Source organism: Centrocercus urophasianus, unplaced genomic scaffold (assembly GCF_019232065.1).
Source record: "Centrocercus urophasianus isolate 14NV4802_14NV808 unplaced genomic scaffold, USGS_Curo_1.0 seq_13, whole genome shotgun sequence".
NCBI classification, from domain to species: domain Eukaryota; kingdom Metazoa; phylum Chordata; class Aves; order Galliformes; family Phasianidae; genus Centrocercus; species Centrocercus urophasianus.
Window position 1 is genome coordinate 36,889,794 of NW_024884475.1, and position 12,703 is coordinate 36,902,496.

Sequence of the window (12,703 nt, forward strand, 5' to 3'; positions counted from 1 at the left end):
CAGGATGTTCACAATATGTATGATTGCATGAGTGTGTAACAAACTTTCTGCACATTTCACAGTCTCATAATGAGATTGACATGCATTGCTTAATCTGCATCTGCCTGTTTAGGGAAGAAACACATAAACACCATGGAGACCATGTGCAAGAGAGCTCAGTTTCTTGGCTGCGTGGCTGTTGATATGATAGGATAAAATCTGGTATTGAGTTGGAAATGAGCAGTACTTTAAAACTATTCGTTTATCTGCTGGGAAGTGCCCTGTAGCCAGCCAAGCACAGTTTGGTGAGTCTTCATGTAATCAAAGTGGCTATTATAGCAACAGATGACAAAAGTGCCTGAGGATGATGCACAGAGCTATTTTTAAGAGAACATTTGAGACGCCATTTGTTTTCTCTTTGTTTTGATTTCAGAAGTTATTTTGATTGTTTTATGTATTTACACAATAATGTGTGTGCAGAGCAAACCACCGAAGGAAAGAATGTTTAGAGAAATCTATAATTACATAGTGAAATAGCAAAAGCTAGTATGTCTTTAATTTGAAATCAAATCAGAACATTGTAATTACAATAGCAAATATAAAAAGGAAGTTATGTCCTCACTCTCCAAAGCATGCTTTTTTCCAACAGTCAGTGTCATTGTCCTAAAAAACACGCATTCTTCAAGCAGAGTGGATGTTACTGAATATTAATTATCTGGCTGTGCAGCCTTTGAGATGGAAGACGCATTTTATTCCACTGTTGGACAATGCCAGCTTCTTCCTCAATTTCTATTTCTTCCTGCTGGTAGACCTTATGGTTATGACTATTGTTGAAATCTAAGTGCTCTAGAAAGAAAATCAGGCAATATGAGTGAAGGAGTATGAGGAAGATCAGAAAAAATCCCATAGTGCCAGGAGGCAAAAAAAGAATGTATCAGTCGGGACAAACATCTAGCTGCCTGGCCCTAGACATGTCCCCAGATGTCCTTTTTACAAACTGATTTGTTGGTATTATTTCTAAATCTTATAACCTAGTCATATCTTTCATGCTCAGAGTGCTATCCCAGCTCACTGACGCTAAGAATTTATCTTCTCTTTTATATATTAATCCATTGCATCCAACTCTGTTAGCATTTTATCTATGTGTTAAGCTCAAGTTTCTATTAAGTGAAAATAGTTGTAATTGTCTTTTTAGATTCGGAATTAGCAGGGTAGAGGCAGGAGGGAGGGTATGAATGTTATCATTCAAAAAGATGAAAAGAGCATCTTGTCATAGCAACTCTGTATTCCTAGAAATCATTCAAAAGTACACACTCTGCAGCTATCTTCATGCTGAACACACACATGCTTGCATTTCTGATCTTGCTGACTATTCTGATAGCTTCTCTCCACTGTATTATTCTCATCACAAGAAATCAGGCAACTTCCTTTTCCCACCCTTAATTACATGGATTACTTTCTGATTTCCTACCAACTGAGGGAAGACCACTGCAGCTCTTACAGATCTGTTAAACAGATCTGTTTAAGTACCCTGAATAAAGCAGTATTTGGAACGTGTGGCCAAACATGATCTTGAGCTGTGTAGCTATAACTAGTATGGCATACATGGATTTGTTTTCCTAACTTGCTTGATCTATGAGATGTTAAGTGGTTGGCTGTTGGTGCAGGCATAAATAAGTCTATTGCACTGCTCTAAACTTATATGTAGATTATAAAATTGAACTCCTACAATGCTGTCTCCTTGATTTATTTAATTTGACCTGAGATTTTTATTAGGCAAGACATTGTGAATCTTTTAGAATACTGCACTCATGAGACTTAAATGTTTCCAGTAAGTTGAAATTCAATATTGACATTCTTTGCTAGATCTAGAATGATCACAGCTAACATTTCCATTGGAAAAAAACACCCTTCTTTTGCTAAGTATTTTTCTCTTCACGTTCCTCTTCTTTAGCTTCTGAAACTCTATTCAACTGTATTTCCCAAGAGCTTGTTGAGTAATGCCAACACTTCTATTTACTTATCAGTATCTAAGAGAGGGGTCTCAAGTGGATGAGACCAGCATCTTTTTGGTGGTACCCAGTGGCAGCACAAGGGACAAGGGGTGCAAACTGGAATACAGAAAGTTCCATCTGAACATGAGAAAGAAATTACTCACTTTGAGGTTGACAGAGCACTGGAACAGGCTGTCCAGAGAGGTTGTAGAGTCTCCTTCTCTGGAAATATTCAAGACCAGTCCAGCTGCCTATCTGTGTGACCTGCTTGACGGAACTGGCTCTATGAGGAGGTTGGACTCAGTGATCTCCAGGGGTCCCTTCCAAACCTTACAATTCTGTGAACACATTATAGAATCAATGGGGAACAGGAAGAAGACAAGCAGGAAACTGCAAGTGTCCATACAAATGTATTTTTATGACTTTCCAATGGCTTGAGCAGATGTATTTTTTGTATCTTCATCTAAGTGTATCTGACTATTAGTATTTTAAGACATTTCCAGGCCATAGTTGCTGTATCTGTTGCTTTATTTATTTCACAGTATATCTTCAAAATGAATAATGACTCTCATAAATACAACAAACAGTGTTTCTCTTTGAAAATGAGCTATCTCTTAGAAAAGATGCCTCTTATCCCTTTTGCTTGATACCCGCGAGTATCTTGTTTGCTGCCCGTAAAATTTTTTTTTGATTCAATACTTTCCATTGAATTAGTTTTAGACCTAAATAGAAACAATGAATTTGAGATCTAAAAATTATTACTATTATTATTACTTATTGAAAATTGGAGCAGAAAGAAATCTGGTTCTTTGGTAGGGAGATGAAAAGTAGAGAAGAATTCCTGAGAAGGCAAGTACAGATGGGGTGGCTTATTGCCATTCTGCCGCTTTAGCAGCATCAGAAAATCTCCTTGATTTAAGAACCATAGTACAGTTTTTAGCTTCCAGACACCTTGATATTAATTCTGAAGTGAATTTCAATCACAGGAAGTAACACCAGGTCTGACTGTAGAAGTTATCAGTAGATGAATTAACGATGTTTTCTGCACTTAAGGACCTATGACTTTACCAATGTCATAATCGTCATCAAAATTAGAAGTACTTATCTGTGTAAATGTGACGTGGTGTGTCCTTTATTTCCATTTTATTAATGATTCTACAGAGCTTATTCCTGACTTCAATTCCCAAATGCACGTACTAAGCTTTTGTAAAAGACCTTAAATGGGGATTATGATAACACAACCAGTGATTTTGGTACAAGTAACATCAAGTAATCATGAGCAATGTGGGAGAGGTGAGGAGGGCTTAAAATTAATTTTTAAGTTATTTTTTAATATGTACATTTAAGAATTAATTTTTTCCATAGCAACTCATATGAGGCTGTTTTGGATTTGTGACCAGAACTGTTAGTAACACACTGATATTTTAGCAGTTGCTGAACAGTACTTATACAGAATCAGAGCTTTTTCTCTTTCTCACTCTGCCCTCACTTTCACTGAGCATGTTGAGAGTAGACAAGAACATAGACGGGAGGGCAGCAGGGACAGCTGACCCAGCTGACCAAAGGGATATCCCATGCTGTGTAACACTGCACTCAGCAATAAAACTGGGGTGCAATTTGCCAGGGGTTGCTGTTGTTTGGGAATTGGCTGGGCAATGACTCTTTGGTAGTGTACTTCTTGCATCACTTGTTTACATTGTTCTGACTTTTTTTCTCTTTTACTTACTAAATTGTCTTTATCTCAAACCATGTGTTTTCTCACTTTTGTTCTTCCAGTTCTCTTCCTTATCCCACTGGGTGGGGAGTCAGTGAGCAGCTCTGTGGTGTTCAGCTGCTAGCAGGATTAACCCACCACAGTCAAAGAGACAGACTTTCGCTTTGTTTTGCACATTGAGAGGAAATAAAACAGTAGTGGACTTGACAGGAAATTTAGAAAAGAAGATAGAAAAAAACTGCTGTAAAAAGGAAAGAGAAGCTTGTCTGTGCTGGTTACAGAATTGAAGATAAGGGTAAGAAGGGAGACAAAAAACAATCTCTAGATTGTTGAACAGTAGATGTTATTTAGATTTTATTTGTATTTGTACAACATACAGAGGTGTGGAGTAAGATCAGTAAAGTGAGGGGAAAAAAATAAATGAGCAAATTTCCTATGTCATATTTGGTGAGAAAAACAAAAATTCCCCATTCAGTAGGCACCTGTCTCCTTATTCCTCATCTCTGTTTTCCATTTAGAAGTTACTGCTGGATAGAGATGAGAATTTAGTCTTTTGTACATGTATGTTTGTGAGGGCATGTGAACAGTTGAGCTAGGCCAACTTTGGAGAAATTTCAGGTAGTAGTTTTTGGTGAAGACTTTCTTCAGTTATGAAAACCTTTAAGTAAAGTAAAGTTCACCCTGCTAATGCAGAGATTGGAAGAAAGAATGAATCGTATTTAAAAACAAAACAAAGAAACAACCTGAGAAAATATTCAGGTTTTGAATTTATTTATTTTTTTTAAAGGTGGAAAGACTCTTGGATGATCATATGGTGCAGCCTTACAAATTGAAGATATTTCGCTAACATTAATTTTTAATTTATATATACATATATATTTTCTGTTTACTTACTTGATTATAAAAAAAAACATTTGCAAAAACAGTTATTCAAAATGCAAATGATCTTCTGTACTTATTTTTTTAGGTAGTTAACAAACTCTATGAATAGAATAACCAGACAAACCACTGTAAATTTTCTATTCCATTACAATGAAAAATTTTCCCCTTTGTCTTCCCTCTCCTAACCACAGCTACACATATATCTGCTATTTTGAGGAATGCCAACATTGTTCTTGATTGCATTTTCCTTGCAGTTTTTGTGGTTGTAAATGGAATTCTTAATCCTCTGCTCTGGTTTATGTTTTTCACTCTAAATGGAATGCATATGTCAATGTCCAGTTGACTAATACATAAAATATTGAACGTGTACCAAGCTAAAGCCAATGGAAATGTCTATCAATGGCATTACCAGAATTATGAAAGGGAGGAAACATCAGCTAACTTAACTCACTTTGAAAATAAAGTAACGTTCTCAATCTAAAAATAATAACTGCCAATATGCAAAATGTGCTATTTGTTGATGAGATGTTGTTAGATAATGAGAAACAGATCTAAACCTGCTAGTAATCACTAGATGCTATAGCTCCACTGAAACTTATACAGTTCCTCCGCTCCCCAATAATTAAACATCTGTCCCCAAATCTAATGATGAGTAATTTTTGCATCATGAGTTAACCATTTTTTAAAAAATCCTCATTTGTATTTGTTCCCACAGATTCTCTTTTTGCATGTCCCTGAGTGTTGAGCCATCTCCTACGTTTGCTTCCCAAAACCAAATAGAACGCTTTCCAATGAACAGGAAGTGCATCTGATGAGCTTTTGCTTAGCTTGATTGCATTTCTTCCTTCTTTTCTTTTTCTTTACTAGCTCTTTAACTGTTATGGAATCAGCCTTGGACAGCTTGCCACCACTTTCACAGCTCTGTGTGTAAGAACAGCTTGCCCTCCTTAGCTGTCCTCCCACATCAGACTTCCTGTTCTCAATCCTCCCCATCTGCTCCTCCAGTATTGCCAAATCCATCTGCTTCTCATATTATCACCATCTTTTTTTCATGCCATCCCTGCTGAACAGAAGAGCAGGCCTGAGTTGGTTTGTAAGAGTTTTGCCTTATATGTTTATGCTCCAGACTTTTTAAGGTTCCTGTTTTATTGGTGACTTGCACTTTAAAAGACCTCTTTGTGTTATTCTGTTTTGTTCATCTCCTCTGAAATGCATAGGCCCGTAAGGCAGGAACAATCCTTTCCTGAACATCTGCTGCCCAATGATGAGAAACAAAAAATCTTTATAGTGGTAGGAAGAAAATGCTGAGAACGTCCTCTTAAATGCACTGAGAGATGGTACTAAAAAAGTCTTGTGATTTTTTTAAATTAAAAGCTCCTATCTTCTGTCCTTGTTTCTTCCTTGTAGGCAAGAGGTTATGCAAAAGTACTCCATTTATGGAGGCAGTGTTTGGGTAGTCTTACGGAACTGACTGTTTAGCAGTGTGTCCTGAAGGTCCTTATGGGAAGTGGAATAATCTATGGTAGGACCTTAACAGAAGGAAACATAGAAGTGTCTTAAAATGATCTTGTTAAGAAAAGTGGGCAGTAGCCTCATCAGAAACTATGAGCCCCTATTTACAAGCCCAATTTGTTTGAACAAGTTGGCTTTAGTGGATCTAGTGCCTGTCCAGTGCAAGTTAAAGAAAAGTTGAATCTGAACATTACACAGAATTAAGTTCTGACGTAGCATAACATGATATAATGTATGAATAAGAAAGGAAAAAAAATTGAGATGAGCTCCAAAGTCTCTGAGTGACATACCAATAAGCCATCTTTCTGCAATTCAGATCTACTATTTAAGTTTTTAATATATTTTCCCTGGAAGTTTTCTAACTGACTTGGAAACATTGTTTTGTTTCAACCACAGGCTTATGTAGCCTAAAATAAGAAAGACCAGGAGATTACCTGTCATTAACTTCTGATAGTTGATTCTGTATTGAACCCTATTAATTATATTTGACTAAAGTGTGTCTTCTGGAAAAGACCAATTCTGATCTGAAGATACATAGAGTTGGAGAATCTATGACTTCTCCCCCTCTACCCGCACCTTCACCTTCCTATATTTTCCAGGCAGGAGTAAATAATTACTTTAATGTACTTTATTTCAATTTAAATGTCCAGCTTCAGCTCCCAGTCATGGGATCTTGAATCTTTATCTGTTGAATCTAAGAGAATTTAGTGTTTGGTAGCTTTTCTGCATGAAGGTATTTACACATCATGATTCTCCTCATGTTCTATCAGCTGAAATGAATGAAATGAGATTTTTAAGTCAATCAAATTTCAGTGTAAGGAATTTTTTCCAACCTTCATTCTTGTAATTTTCCCCCTTTAATTGTTCCAGTTCTTTAGTCTTCTGTTTAGAAAATGAACATCAAAACAATGGGCCGATATTCCTTAGTAGCTTAATCAGCTCCAGTCTGGAGGTTAAAAAACACTTCTACCCATGCTTCCATACTTAAAGAATCTTTCTTTAAATTCGCCAAAGCATCATGCTCAATTTAAATTAATTTCTCATTCTGAAACCTAAATACCTTTCTATCCTGCCTTTAAAGATCTAATCTCCCACTGTAAAAATTCTTTTGAGACCTGTATATGTATCTCTGTGAAAGTCCCCCTACATAGATCAGTAGTAATTAGTGTTTATAGATCATCTATGAGAATGTTGAATTGCACTGTTACTAATACCAATTTGTCAGAACTCTCCCAGGAAATTTAGTGATTATTCCCCACTGAGAAATAACCCACTGATATGTCTCATGGATGGTGCTAAAGAAATCAGAACTGCATGTCTTGCAGAAGTCCAAGATTACTGTGTCTGCATAGCTTACATCCATTAATGAAATGTATAATCTCCTCAAAAGATTGATTGGGATAAGATATATTTGACAAGATCTACTTTCCACTAAAACATGTTGACTGGCAGCAACTAAGTTCTGATCTAAGTTCTTTATCAATTCAATTCCCTATTGGTTTTCTAATATTTTGCCTAAAATAGATGTTGCACTAACCAGCCTGTAATTACCTGGGTCATCCAGCTTGCCCTTTGTGGGTACTTGCAAATCATTAGCATTCTTTCTGTCTTCTTGAATTTCCACATTATTGAAGGATTTATTAAAATTTACTTCATCAGACCTGATGTGTATTCAGTGAACTTAGAGTCAATTGCTTTTAGCATGTTTATAGATAGCAGGTACCACTTAGCATCTTCCTTGACCATAAAGTTCATTCAGTGATGTTTTCTTCCAACCCCTTTTTCTCCAGCTTTGAGGATTCTGTTTCTGGCTTGACATTAACATTTGCTAACTTGGTGGACTCCAGTACTAAGATTTTTTTATTGTTGTTTCTGATTTATTCAAAAACACTTGCTGTCCTTAACCCTGCGTTATTCGTTTTTAAGCTTTCTTCAAAAGTTTTCTGCACTGTGCCTAACTTCCAATTTTTATGGATTTCTGTTTACTTTTTTTCCATGCTTTATGTACAGTGTATGTTCTCTATTGCTGACTGAATTTTGATCCGACTGGTGGTTTAATCAAGTTACTTTCTTTGGTTATGATTTCACGGCCTTTTTGCTGTATGATATGATGGTGTATCCAAACCATTGCAATGGTCATAGTTCTTGTTGAAGAGAAATTATTTTTTAAGCAGTTTAAGTCAATTATAAGCTGTGGCTGGTGAAGGCAAAGATATTGCTTCTAAGGGTGCAATAGAAGGATGAAGATGTTTTCAAAGACTGAGTCTTAAAGTGGCAATGTAGTACCAATAGTGTAGCATTTCCCATAAATTCCAGAGAGCAGGAAACCCAGTTTTCAAAAGTGCTATGTGCAGTAGCACATACTTCATATCTGGATTATTTTAATGGAGTTGCTTTCAGAGATGAATGCCAATCATGGCACTGAGTTTTTAAATTAATAACTCTTTTTTGCAGTGCCACTGCACATGTGTGACAGTAAATCCTGTCTTCACCTGCTTTCAATGTTAATATGAGATACAAATGAGTATTTGTTTGTAATAGAAATAAATAATGCATTAGATAGTTTCCAGAGGATGTACAGCTCTTTTGGTTAAAGAAATAGAATTGACAAAGGAAAGCCCAGAAAAAAGATATATTGTTAGAGAAATCTTGGGTGTGTTTTGTACATCCTTGGAACAACACAACTTTAGACTTTAGCTTTAAATAGATTTACAGAAGTCAAATGTCATAGTTCTTGAAAACAGAGGAAACTGTGCATAGAGATCATGTTTATTTTCAGTCTCTTAAAAAAATCAAATGAAACCATTCAGTGTATAAGGCAGAAGCACTTTGTTATGAGTAGCAGAACCAAGGGCCCATGGATATTTTTATCTCCATGGTTACCGTGCAAAACAAAACAGATGTAGAAAAACTTGTGGTTTTTTTCTCATCATTACTTGCCTTTGCAGATTTTTTTTTTTTTTAAATTGTAATTTGTTTAAAGAAATACAGCAGTTCCCTTGGCGCATCTACCCATAGGGTATGCACCAGGAAAAAATCCACAGCAGAAGAGAAGGCAAGATGTGGTGGCCTCTGAGGAGGAAGTCTGGTAATGGATCCATATCACCTTCCTAAATGAGTGACAGTTGAATTACATGGTTTTATTGCAGGATAGATGAAGATAGATTTACAGGATGGATGAAAACCCAGCACTGAGACATTTTTCCACAGATCAGATGCCAACAATTTGATTTCAAATAACCTGTTCTTCATTTAAAACTGTTTACTATTTAAAATTATTTTCCTCAATTTTTGAATACCAGATGTCATAGTTATTTAAACTAGCACAATGATTCAAGTCCCCTTTCTGACCTGACTGGGCATTAACCTCCTTTGGACAGACTGCATGCTGCAGGCTGGGTCATTCTTACTTACCCAGTGATTTCAGTATTTTTCTATGGAGAACTATCCAGGATCATATTTATACTTTCCACCCATTTAATGTAAATCTTGATCTCTACACTAAGTACCATTTGTCAGGTCTTTTTCCTAGCTTTATTTATTTATTTATTTTTAGTTTAATTTGTTTGTGGTCTTTAATTTACTACTGAGAAAAAAATTACCCGGTGCCTCTTACAAATTTGCCATTTATAATGAATAATGAAGCTTTCCATAATGCTTATGAATCAAACCTAGCAATTCTTCTTTATTTTCTGCTGCAGAAGATTGTCTGATCAGGCCAGTTACCAAAAAGTTGTTTGTGAACTTTCATCTCAGCTTTCTCACAAGGCTTTCAACAGTATAACTTTTATCTGACCAAGAAAGAAATTGGATCATTTGAAAGTACTGTGAATTTGAAATTACTGTGTCTGTGATTCATCAACTGGGAAAGGAATGAATTTCTCCCACTGAACTGTGTTTTTGAAGCGTATTGGTGCATAACCTAACATACTAATGTATTTATTTATTTGTGAAGCTCTAATCAGAGTAGGAGATAGGTGTTTATTTACAAAATAAAGCTAAATTGCACTGAATCAGTAGCAATGGCATTGCTGTAACTGTTCAACTCTTTTCTGAATACATTGTGAATGAAAGTGATTTTGGAGGAAGCATATGACATTTTGAATGCACTGGATGTGACGGACATAAGGGAGGCTGAAATACCTGGAAATTGTAATAGCCAGGGGAGAAAAAACAAGTGAAAGGAGTGTGAATAGAAAAGGAAAAGGAGTGAGTTTATAGGCCTGAGAAGTCTTATGTATACGCTTAGTGCTACTGCTGCTCATGTGTTATGAAACATGGTGCGTTTTCTGTTGTTGACACAGATATAAGAGAGGTCCTGCCAAATCAATACTGCTTATCACAGCTTCAAAGGCAGTATTAGCAGGTTATTTTTATGGCCTAATTCTCAGCATGTAAGTCGGATGCTGGTTGAGAAACTCTTCCTCAAGCTTCCATGTATATTTAGTGCAAGAAAAAGGTGGACATTGGTAGTAAAAGTATTCTAAACTTTCCTACACTCCTATTTTTCAATCTTTTAGCTAGAGTTTGCTAGAGTATCTCCTTCCAGCTTCAGTTTGGGCAGTTGTAATTGAGTGATATATCAAATATATAATGAACAATTGATGTTTAGGATCAAATACTTTCAGTGCAATTAGGCTTCTGAAAGGATGTGTTTTGAAGTACTTTATCCTGAATTTCCCTTTCTTTTTATTCTCTTTCACACTTTCTGAAGTCACTTATGTGTAATCTGTCCCCAAAAGCTGGCTGGAGATTCCATTTGAACACAGGGCTTCCTTAGAGGAACCAGTCAGTCTTGTTTGTGTACTGGCCAACAATTTCATACTGGTATCTAAGCTTTTATTATTATCATGGCTGTCTGGCAATGTTTGTCTCTGGATCATTCACTGGCCCACATTGCTTTATGTATGCAGTAGGTCTCATAGAAACTAGTCATGAAATAAACTCTTTGCATTTTTAATATATTCATCAGATTCCAGCTCACACCAATGGAAAGAACTGGTGTCTGTCTCTTCATGATAGAGCAGAAGGAGGGAGTGAGGGAGACATTGGGCATTGTGGAGAGCGTTTAAAGCACTGTAGAAAGAAAGATTTGACTGCTTTCAGTCAGGTTCAGCTGAGCCTATAGGGATACCCAGGGCACATTCATAGAGAACAAAAGGTTAAAGTGTCAAAGACTCAGAATAATCAGAAAGAAAAAAAAAAAAAGAAAAAAGAAAAAAAAAAACCCAGCTCTTTTTCTTTCCTTCACTTGGGAATTGGATATTTGTACACCAAACTTCAGACATAGTTAAAGCAGGGGCCTTATTTACAGCAGGTACAGCAGAATACCTTCTTTCATAGCCTCTGGACTGCAATAATACTATTTCTCATGCATCAGAATGATTGTTTTGATAAAATACTTCTTTGTGGCATAGCTTTTCCTATGCTTAAAGAAACCCATATTTCCAGTCCAGGTCATCTTTCTCTTCCTTTATTTCAGGCTTTGCTTTTTTAATAGGGCAGGGGAAAACCTCTCCTAATCGACAAGTGCTGGAAATCAATGATTCCACAGTCATAGCTATTGGCCAAGTAAATAGTAATGCTGTAGAGGACTGAGATAATCTACTGTTCTGCTTTTGGAATGCAGTGAAAATCTGTTAGGTAGAGAGGGTTGATATCTGCATGGGGTGTTCAAATGTGTCTTATAACAAAGTAATGAAGATGTGAGAAGTTGCTCTTCTGCAGACAGATGTAATGAGTTCCTGGATATAGTCAAGCTATTGGGTGTATTTCCATTTGAGCATGTTTTGCAGGAGACCTCCAAATACAACAAAGTTATGAAATAAGTAAAATACATGAATGAATAACATATAATAATCAGCCACCCTAAGTGATTTTGTCTTTCCTTTAAGACTGTAAGTCAGACAGAAAGGTCAGTCTGTGAGGATAGCTTGTAACTACATTTTGTGCAAAGACCTTGTGTCCATTTCGATCAAAAAAAAATCCCTGCTCTTCAGTGCTTCAATTTTTGTGAATATCTCTACTAATGTTTAAATTTACTCTGAACTGGTTCCGTTGAGCATAGCGGACCTAAGTATACTTGTGTGTTTATAAATCCAGCTGGTTTCCAAGTGTTCTGGGGTCTAGTCTAGCCTTCTAATATAATTATGAAAAAAAGGTCAGACTAAATGTCAAGTGTTGACAAAGTACTGATTGTTTCCACTTTGCAGGCTTCATAAATGTCAAGAGAAAAGAACTGGCCTGTCTTGCCTTATTAGAAAGAATTCAGTGAATGTAATGTGTCTGAAGAGTATTAGTGTGGCAGCACAACAAACAGTCCCAGTCTCCGTCTGTACCAGGTAGCTTGTTGTGGTTAGATGGATATGCAGGGTTTTCTACTTTGACTTTATGCTATATATTCAAGCTTACTCACAGAAGTTAGGTGAATGTATGAAAATCTCCTTTCTTTTCTATTCCATGTTTTGATTTTTCTGCAGAGGTTTTCTTCTTCTCCCATCATTATATGCTTTTCATTTAATTTGCTTGAATGAAAATATTACTTACCAATGTGCTTATAATCGCCATCACCCTGCACTAAACTTTTTCTGTCTGCTCTACTTGTTCATACCTTGTTCATAAC